Here is a 10,772-nt window from a genome sequence, read left to right as displayed (position 1 = left end):
GAAGTCAAGTCCTGTCACTCTCAATGGCTTACTATTTCCTTGGAGTTGTCCTACCTAAATCTGTATTTTTTTTTCCCCACAAATAATTCAGATTTATATTATCATTAAAAGAAGACCTTAAGAGGCTTTCTGTTGGTTTAAAGTAGGGAATTATTATTAATAATTTTACCTCTTCTCCCAAAACCATAGTCCAAACTTGTGGGGCCACCAGAAATTGCTGCAGTGTTCAGAAGGTACTTGAATTGTAGCTCCTTAATCTCCTCACTTCAGTCCTTCGGTCAGTGTTAGGTACTTAGTGCCCCGGCCCTTCCCATTTCAACACCTCCCACTGGACAGCCAGGCTGAGCTGAAGGGGAGAGTACTGTCCTGGGTTCTGGCTGAAGTGGCCTTATTCAGCTGCTGTTGAGTAGGTGAGGGCAAATCGGTACATTTAGAGTCCTCTCCTTTTCCCTGAGGCTAATTCCTCATAATGGAGAGATCTAAAATGTTAAATCTAGGGTTATTTCCCCTAATTACAATATTTTGGGCATTGTTCTGAATCCCATCTCCCTCCTGAAGTGTTTTACTGTTGTGAACACTGTGTGTCATCAGCCATGAGACAGGACTTCCTACATGAGTGTGCACCAGTCTAACTGATTTATCCAGAAACAGCTACCTATGGGGGGCATTCAGAGGGTACTAATGACAGTGGATATTGAAAGTGGACACACTTCTTTCTTAGGAACAAGAGATCAGTTTTAAATCTCAAATTGTTTTAAAAGTTGTGGTTAAAGAATAATAGACTGAAAAGAAAATATTCAGAAAGAGCTTCCCAGATGATTACGTTCCATCTCCCATCTCCATATTGTATAAAAGATGACAATTTTTTTTCCTTCCAATGGTACGTTTTTAAAAAATGCTTCCTGTCAGGCTTACATTTTTGAAGTATCCCATTGACAAGAACAACATATTGTAAAACAGAGATCTAATTAAAGAGTAATATATGATAAAAAAATTGTAATTAATTCCAACCAATAAGATGGATAAATGGGTAAAGGTTATTCACTATGAGTAAAACTACACAAAAATACTATCAAAACTGCCACTCCTGTCAAAATACTTCTGCCTGACCAAAAGACTACTTCTTTGGAACCATTGCTGTAGATATGATTTTTGTAATAAGCATTTTTGTAATAAGAAAATTATGATTTTCTTGCACATTACCTGACATATTTATCCTGCAAATTTACTCCTTTGTCCTAACCATAATTCTGAGAAAGACTCACATCTCTGCTGAATCCTCTGCAAAGCCTTTTCTGAGCTCTTGTCTTCCTCCCAGCACATGTTCCATCTTCCAATTTTACCACCTATATTCTAAAAGGAAACTTTCTAACTTCTAAATTACCTTGACACTTGAGCTCTCTTTTAATTTTTAAGTTTATATCATTTTTATATTAAATACAGTGCTTTCAATAAAGAATGGCCATTAATATGTTCCTGGTTTATTTAGAAGAATTCTGTTATGTTCTTGGTTTTGTTGACTGTGAAATGAAAAACAGGTTAATACTGTACAGAGTAAAAGGATTGTTTTAAAATTCCAGGCCTTTTAAATTATGTTTTATATTATGTCATTGAGGTATTTATACCAATATAAATATATTTGATAGCACCAGGTGAAAACATTAATAATTGGAAAATAATTTCCTATGCAATACTAAATACAAAATTTACTACTTTTTAATGTTAAAAGTCCTTTAGGACAGTTCACGTTACCAATATTTGTTGTATATATTACATCTAGTTTTAATATTAAGGCTTATATTTGCTTCTGTTTGAAATAGAAAGTATGTTAAATTTTATTTCTTCAAATGGTGAATGTTAAGATTAGATTAGATTTTCTAGCAGAGGTTTGCATGAAACACTTGTGATATGTTAAGGCAGATCTATCTAAGACTGCAGTTTCTGTTTTAAAATGATTGCTTTGGTTTTACTAAAATAAGTGAGGTTTTGTATGATAAAACTATATATATATATATATATGAAAGTCAGATGCAAATTGAATTTTAAAGTTGAAATATAGAGTCCACAGTCATACTTTATTTGACTCATCTAACGATAATATTTTCCAAAACAAATATTTGACAAACATCTGGTAAACAATGTATGAAAAATCCTTTTAAACTTAATGTTAAAGAAACATATGCCATTTTCTAGAGGTGGACAAAATATTTGAAAACAGTTCACAAATAAAGATGTACAAAATACCAGTAAGAAGGAGAAAGAAACCAGTCATCAGAGATATTCAAATTAATATCTTAGTAATATACTGTTACACATCTATTAGATTTGCTAAAATACAAAATGTTAAAAACCTCTCAAGTGGGCATGATTGTGCAGCAACTGGGAATCCCATGTGGAATTTCTGAGAATAAAAAATGGTACCAATATACTGGCATTTTTAATTTTTGTTTCTGAAATTAAGCATAGACACCAAATCTGAGTCCCCAAAATTCCACTCTGAGGTTTTACCCAAGAGAAATGAAAACATAGGTCACAAAAATAGCATTTAGTAATATTTTATTCATAATAACTAAAAACTCTAGTTTGGAGTCTACAGATAGGAAAATAAATACACTCTGGCAAATTTACTTATACACTGAGTAGTATTCAGTAAAGTCTTTAGTGCATTACTGATGAATGTACCATGAATGAATAACCAAACAGGATAACTAAAGTGTATCTTATATAAAAGAACATAAACCCTGATATGTTTTACATAAAATTCTAGCACAGGAAAGTCATCAGCTAATACTAAATACTGATTGCTTCTGGAGTGATGGGGTTGAAATGGACTGGTATAAAGAATTGGGGGATTTGGATGCTTATCAGTCATGAAGATACAATCATGGGACAGGGGTTTCGTAAGAAATTATGTTCCACTGGGTGTGGTGATACATGCCTCTAATACTAGAAGCTTGGGTGAATGAGGAAAAAGGATCACATTTTTGACACCAGACTCAGCAACTTAGGAAAGTTGTAAGCAACCTAAAGAAACCCTGTCTCAAAATGTAGATAGATAGATAGATAGATAGATAGAATAAAAGAGCTGGGGATGTGGCTTAGTGGTTAAGCATGCCCTTGGGTTCAATCATTAGTACTAAAAAATAAATAAATAAATAAAATTAAATTAAAATTAAAAAAATAATAGAAAATAATTTCATAGTCTGAAATTGTCCAGAGGATTATCCAAAAAGGAGAAGTTTGAGGGAACTCATGGGGAAGAAGAGAGTCAGAGAAGTTGTCTATTGGAATTATTTTTCCAGGTGATATAGCTATTTGTATGGCAGGGGTTATAGATATCTGAAGGGTAATAGCACCTTGGGATTTCTTAACCACATTTTCTTTTAATTGTACATCAGATGCTAGGTGTCCAAAGTAGGTGAGATGTGAGTGGTTAAATTTTTACTGCTTGTATTTATATTTTTAATATAATTAGTGGTAAATAAATTTGTATTTCTCATTCATGAACTTTTTACCCAATGATTTTATGTCTGTAATGAATATTTAATCCAGGAGCAAGCACATGGAGACCATTCTTGCTAGTTTAAATAATTAATGACAAGGAGAAAAAGAGAACTTTTGGGATTGATAATAATTACGTATATTTTGATAGGAGTTTAGAGTACACAAATAAATAAATCTGCCAAATATTGGTAAATGTATACTTTAGATATGTATATTTGTGGTTTCTTTATGTAAGTTTTTATAGCAAGTGAAGAAAATTTAACTGTAGTTAGTGATAGTCATGTTGTAGTATTTAAGGAATAATGAACTGTTTTGTTTTTTTTTTTTTTTTTTGCAGTTCACACTAAAATGCCAAAAATGAAAGAAGTTAATCAATTGAAGACCAGATTCTTGGATGCCTATAAAATTTTAATTTTAGAATCTAGCTTGGGTTATACCAAGATTTATACTAAAAGACAGAGGGCATATGTAGTAGAGTAGGATGCAAAGGAGTTAACCATTCAGATACTGAGAAGTACTGTAAAACAAATTACCTCAGAACACATTGTTTGAAAACCAAACATGTCATAAAATTTATTACAAAACTAATTCAAGTTTTATATTTCAAAATGTTTATGATGAAGTATGAAAAATGACTGTGTGTCAAATTGGCCAGGTGATCAATTCATGACACAATGCTGTTGAATTAGAAATATTATAGACTTACTTTCTTACCAATTCTAAGGTATAATTTTATAAAAACTTTGTCCTATAATTCTTGATGTGACTAATCGATATGAGGGTTTTTTCTGTTATGGGGAAATTCCTTCTGCTATGACAATACATGTGAATTGTTGTCATCATTTCTGTGCTCCAGGAGGGCTCTACTGGATTGCTGGATGGGTAAAACACAAAAGAGGCCTGCAGAGGGTGAAAGGGCATCTCTTTCTCTACAATGATCGTCTTATTGTGGCCAAAATCTAGTAAGCATATTGCACACTATCTTCTATTTATCATTAAATAGAAGAGAGTATGCAGTAAACTTACTAGATTATATCTCCACTAACAAAGATATCCTTTGTACATAATGCTCACAGTAAAAATGCGTGGCCTCCATCACTAGAGTTAATACCTAAAGTGAGCTATATGTTTGGTTTTATTTTCCAAAAAATGATTCAAATTTTCATGTAATCAACACATTTTTATTTAGGCGGTCTTTTTTTATTTGTCATACCCTGAGTAAATATAGGAGATACAGTGAAGAATGTGATGATCTGGTCCCTGTTCTTTTAGGTGTTAAATTTTAACATGATATTATATTTTACATGAATGTGGCAAAATTAGATTATTTGACTTTCTCTGGAGAAAAGAGGGTAACATGTAAAATAAAAGACAGAGGGTGTTTAGAGATATCCAGGGGGAAAATTATTATTTGTTGCAAGCAAGTTACCACTCAGGACCTGAGAAGAAGAATTGTATATCAAATTGTCCCCAAACATAACATTTTATAACTAACCATCTCATGTACTTTCTCTGAGTCAGAATCTAGAAATGTCTAGCAGGGTGGTTCTGGCTCAAATACCAAACGAAATTTGCAGTCATCTCAAGAATCAACAGATGGGTGTATTCTAAGCTCACAAATAAGGGTAATGGCAGCCTCAGCTCCTTACTGGTTATTGGGCCAAGACTTTACTTGCTTCCATGTGAGCCTCTGCACAGTTCTGCTCATAACTTAGTAGGTCACCTTCTTCAAATTGAAAGAACTTTTTGAAGCAATGTACCACCATTTCTGATGTATGCTCTCGGCCAGACAAACCAAACATGGCACAACATAGAAGGATCCACAGAAGGATAAAATATCAAGAATCAGGGATCATTTCTGGGCCATCTTGAAAGCTTGAAACCACAATGGCTATCATAAGAAACTTGGATTTCATTTTACAGTGTTTTCATTGGAAAGTGTTATAATTCATATCTTGAAACATTTACTCAAGTTAGATAATAATATTTACTGAAGTTATTCAATGTTCCTCAAGTTGGAAAGTGGTCAAGAAGAAATATAGAGTTATTATTAATACAAGGTTATTATCATTGTTCCAATAAGAGAACAAGAACTATATCTGGGTATACAATATGTATAGAAACATTTGGATAAATATGTATTTGGAATGTGTTTTAGGAATACCTAAGAGGATTCATTTGTTTTCCACAATAAATACCAAGGCAGATAATATCCAGCCTAAAGAAAAGGGTCTCTTAATTATCTTTTCTCCTCTTTGTTATTGATCAAAAATCAAGAAACAGTATTTTAACAAATGCATTTGCATAATGAGAATTTAGTCAACAGAGAATAGAAAATGCTTTATTTTTATTTATCTATACCCTCACATCTAAATTATGCCATGGCATTAATAAGTCACAGGCAGGGCTACATCCAAATTTGGCAAAACTTTATAATTAACATGAATGGTCTTATTACAAGTAAACTTAGGATCTTATGGTATGTTAGGGATTAGTTTAAAGATACTAAACATTATTCAGGGTATTATTTTTCTCATTATATAAACAATTTATATTCAGATAAGTTAAGTGACTTCTCCTAAATTACCAATTTTGTAGTCAGTTAAACCCACACTGGTAAATAGGTCCATTTTATTTCAAAGTATACTCGATAAATCAATATGGAGTTTGCTGTCTGTATTGCTGAATTTTTCTAAATTTCTTAGATGTTGTAAACATGTAAGTTTTTTGTTTGTTTACTTGCTTTTTTTAAACTTTTACTTTGGCTTTCTTCACAGCCCCTCCCCCCTCCCCGTTTTTTTTTTTTTTTTTTTTTTTTTTTTTGGTACCTGGGATTGAATGCAGGGGTGCTTAAACACTAAGCCATATTCCCAGACCATTTTTATATTTTATTTAGAGACATGGTCTCACTAAGTTGCTTAGGGCCTTATTAAGTTGCTCAGGCTGGTTTTGAACTAAAAGTTCTTGTGCACCCGGCCCCCAAGCTGCTGGGATTATAAGCAAAAGTTAAAGATAACTACTCATTTTCTATATTTAAATTAGTTCTGTATTTCACTGATCCTCATATACATCAAGGTGTAATGTATAGGTAATGACTTTACTATACTCTCACATTTGTCAAGGTGTTTATTGTAAATATTTTATTGTTATATAAGGCATTCATTTTGGACAAAATATGTTCAATGTTCACTACTGGTATGAGTTTTAAAATGTTCAATGAATTGAAAATTTGAATAAGTTTTGGAAATATTATTTAACTTTTTAGGATTTCTGGGCACAATGAAGTCTCCAAATATCAGTAGTGTTTAAGAAACCTGTGGCTTTGAAACATTTTTTTTTCCCATTTGTATTCTCTCTAACCAGTATGTATCCTCAGGTGCTGAGTATTGGTGAATCATTTATGGAGTCATTGTCACATTGTCAATTTTCAAATTTCAAAAATTTCTCTCTGCTGTGATGATTGTGGAGAGGATTAAATGTTGACCCATTCTTAAAGAAATGGTACAAAGGTCTTATTTGTATAGCTTCTCTCCAGTGTGTTTTCTTGAATGTCTAGTAATGTGTGATATATAATTAAAAATGTTTCTACATTCTCTACATTTGTAGTCTTCTTTGCAGAATAAATAGCCTAGTAGTGGTGAAAAAGTTTTGATTTCTTATTAAAAGCTTTGCTACATTGTTTCCATTTGTAGGGGTTCTTTTCTGTATAAATTTTGTGGTTAATAAGGTTTGCTTTTTCTTTAAAAGCATTATCACTTTCTTCATATTTTTAAGGTTTCTCACCAGAGCATCTTCTGTTGTGGTAAATAAAGTTTTATTTTTGATTAAAAGCTTAGCCACATTATTTACATTTGGAGGGCTACTCTCCAGTGTGAGTTCTTCTGTAGCAAGGAAGGCTTGTTTTTTGACTAAAGGCTTTGCCACATTCTTTACATTTGTAGGCCTTCTCTCTAGTGTGAGTTCTGTTGTGGCAAATAAGGCCAGATTTTTTATTAAAAGCTTTGCCACACTTTTTACATTTGTAGGGCTTCTCTCCAGTGTGACTTCTATAGTGGCAAATAAGGCCTGCTTTTTGGCTAAAAGCTTTTTCCACATTCTTTACATTTGTAGGGCTTCTCTCCAGTGTGAGTTCTGCTGTGGCGAATAAGGTGTATTTTTTGACTAAAAGCTTTTCCACATTCTTTACATTTGTAGGGCTTCTCTCCAGTGTGAGTTCTGCTGTGGTAAACAAGGTGAATTTTTTGAGTAAAAGCTTTGCCACATTCATTACATTTGTAGGGCTTCTCTCCCGTGTGAGTTCTGCTGTGACAAATAAGATTTGATATTTGAGTAAAAACTTTGTCACATACTTTGCATTTGTAGGCCTTCTCTTCAGTGTGAGTTCCGTTGTGACAAATAAGGCTTGTTTTTTGACTAAAGGCTTTGCCACATTCTTTACATTTGTAGGCCATCTCTCTAGTGTGAGATCTGTTGTGGCAAATAAGGCCAGATTTTTTATTAAAAGCTTTGCCACACTCTTTACATTTGTAGAGCTTCTCTCCAGTGTGAGTTCTATTGTGGTAAATAAGGCCTGTTTTTTGACTAAAGGCTTTTCCACATTCCTTACATTTGTAGGGCTTCTCTCCAGTGTGAGTTCTCCTGTGGCGAATAAGGCCTGTTTTTTGACTAAAAGCTTTTCCACATTCTTTACATTTGTAGGGCTTCTCTCCAGTGTGAGTTCTGTTGTGGTGAATAAGGTGTGTTTTTTGAGTAAAAGCTTTGCCACATTCATTACATTTGTAGGGCTTCTCTCCCGTGTGAGTTCTGCTGTGGCAAATAAGGTGTGATATTTGAGTAAAAACTTTGTCACATACTTTGCATTTGTAGGCCTTCTCTTCAGTGTGAGTTCTTTTGTGACAAATAAGGCTTGTTTTGTGACTAAAAGCTTTGCCACACTCTTTACATTTGTAGGCCTTCTCTTCAGTGTGAGTTCTTTTGTGACAAATAAGGCTGGCTTTTTGACTAAAAGCTTTTCCACATTCTTTACATTTGTAGGGCTTCTCTCCAGTATGAGTTCTGTTGTGGCAAATAAGGCCTGCTTTTTTATTAAAAGCTTTTCCACATTCTTTACATTTGTAGGGCTTCTCTCCAGTGTGAGTTCTGTTGTGGCAAATAAGGTGTGTTTTTCGACTAAAAGCTTTTCCACATTCTTTACATTTGTAGGGCTTCTCTCCAGTGTGAGTTCTATTGTGGCAAATAAGGTGTGTTTTTTGACTAAAAGCTTTTCCACATTCTTTACATTTGTAGGGCTTCTCTCCAGTGTGAGTTCTGTTGTGGCAAATAAGGGTTGATATTTGAGTAAAAGCTTTGCCACATACTTTACATTTGTAGGTCTTCTTTTCAGTGTGAATTATGCTTTGCTTAATAAAGATTGATTTTTCTTTAAAAACTTTATCACATTCTGCCCATTGGTAGGACATCTCTCCAGCATGGGTTCTTCTGTGGTAAATAAGACTTTTTTTTTTACTAAAAGCTTTGCCACATTGTTTATGTTTGTAGGGCTTCTCTCCAGTATAAATTCTTTGGAGGTGAACAAGGCCTGATTTTTGATATAATTTCTGATGTTTACTCTCACATATAGTTTTCCATATTTTCTTTTCTTGTAAATAGTCAAGATAAAAAATTCTGTATTTCCCACTTATCACTTTGTGAAATATATGTTTTATGCCCTTTTCTGGTGAATATTCTTCGTTGTGATGAGGAGTCATGGCTGAAGTAAACAAAAAATTTTAAAAAAATTACATACTAGATTGGGATAAATATATTTGCATACACAATATGAAGTTAAGGTAAAATAAGTACATCAGGAGTGTAGCAGATTAGTAAATCCAAAGTTATCATTAATCCAGAAATATATCAGTTCAATAAAAATGTATAGACAAAATTACCTTGGGAATATTACCCAAATTTTTGAAGAGACCACAGTATCCAAGAGTAGTACATCACTAAGTAGAGTAATACAATAGAGAGAAGGAAAGTATGTTACTTTTATCATCCACAGACTTTTGTCCTCCATAAGGTAGCATTCTGTATTTAGTAAATATCTACCAGTTACCTTCACTCTCAGTAGAATAAGGAAAATGTAAAACATATATAAACATCTGTGGCTTTTTTAAAGAGTGTCTGAAAACTGGTTTTTATCTACCATGATATAGAGACATAAAAATAACTGATAGATTTTGGGTGATAATACCATAAATATTCCAAAAGGTTAGAGTGGTTATGGACTCTTAAAAAAATATGAACAAAAATTTTACTAAGAATTATACACATATATGCTATAAAATTTTCCCTAAAAACCTATTTAAAAGACTATAAAAACCTTGCATAGCCTATGGCCATAATACTTTGATGAAATCAAAATATGGCAATCAAGAATAATAAATTGATTTTTATAGTTTTAAATTTGTGTGATATGATGATTTCTTTTAATGAAAATACAACTTTATGTATTTACTACATACATTATGGTATCTTATACTATTTATACAAGGTACAATAACTAAAATGATTCAACACATGCATTATTTTATATAATTATCAGTTTTGTACTTACAAGGTATTGTATTCCTTCTATTGGTATTTATGAAGAACATAATACACTACACTCACCATGTGGTAAACAAAACTCTTGACCCTCTTATGCCCACTAAAATAAAAATATGGAGACTTTGACTAACAATGTCAGCCTTACACAAAACACAGTACCTGGTGAGCAAAATTTTACTGATTAAATTTTTGACTTCCACATGTGAATCAAAAGCTCCTGCAACTGACTGTCTGCCTGCCATATTTTACTTAATGCAAAGTCCTGCATATATATCTTATAACACTTTAAGAGACAAAATATTTTATATAACTAAATGATAATAGTATATAAGTACAATATTTATACTCATTTAATCATTGATGGGCACATATATTGAGTCCCTGTCTTGAATATTAAGAACAATGTTTGCACTAAACACAAAAGCAGAGGTATCTCTTCAGTTGGCTGATTTAATTGTTCATTTAGTGCTGGCATTTCTGGATCTTTAGGTCATCCAACTTTAAATTTTTTTATGTGTGGTGCTTGGGATTGAGCCCCAAAATTTTATATCACTGAATTACAACATAAGTCTTGGACAAGAGCATTTGTGTTGCATTCTGGCAAAGAATTTTTTGACACTTTGCCCATATCTTGAGACTCTCTTGGAGGATAACTTTAATGTTGATGGACTAATTATCCT

General features: G+C 32.7%; 1 long non-coding RNA gene across 1 annotated transcript in view; it reads left to right on the top strand.

Annotated features, from left to right (window-relative positions):
- The window catches only part of LOC139707305 (uncharacterized), a 127,932-nt gene that overhangs the window by 30,927 nt on the left and 86,233 nt on the right, over positions 1–10,772 (top strand). The window lies entirely within an intron of this gene.

Source organism: Marmota flaviventris, chromosome 1, assembly GCF_047511675.1.
Source record: "Marmota flaviventris isolate mMarFla1 chromosome 1, mMarFla1.hap1, whole genome shotgun sequence".
In the NCBI taxonomy this organism is placed as follows: Eukaryota; Metazoa; Chordata; class Mammalia; order Rodentia; family Sciuridae; genus Marmota; species Marmota flaviventris.
Note: the sequence above shows the minus strand (reverse complement) of the source record. Positions and strands in the feature narration are given on the sequence as shown.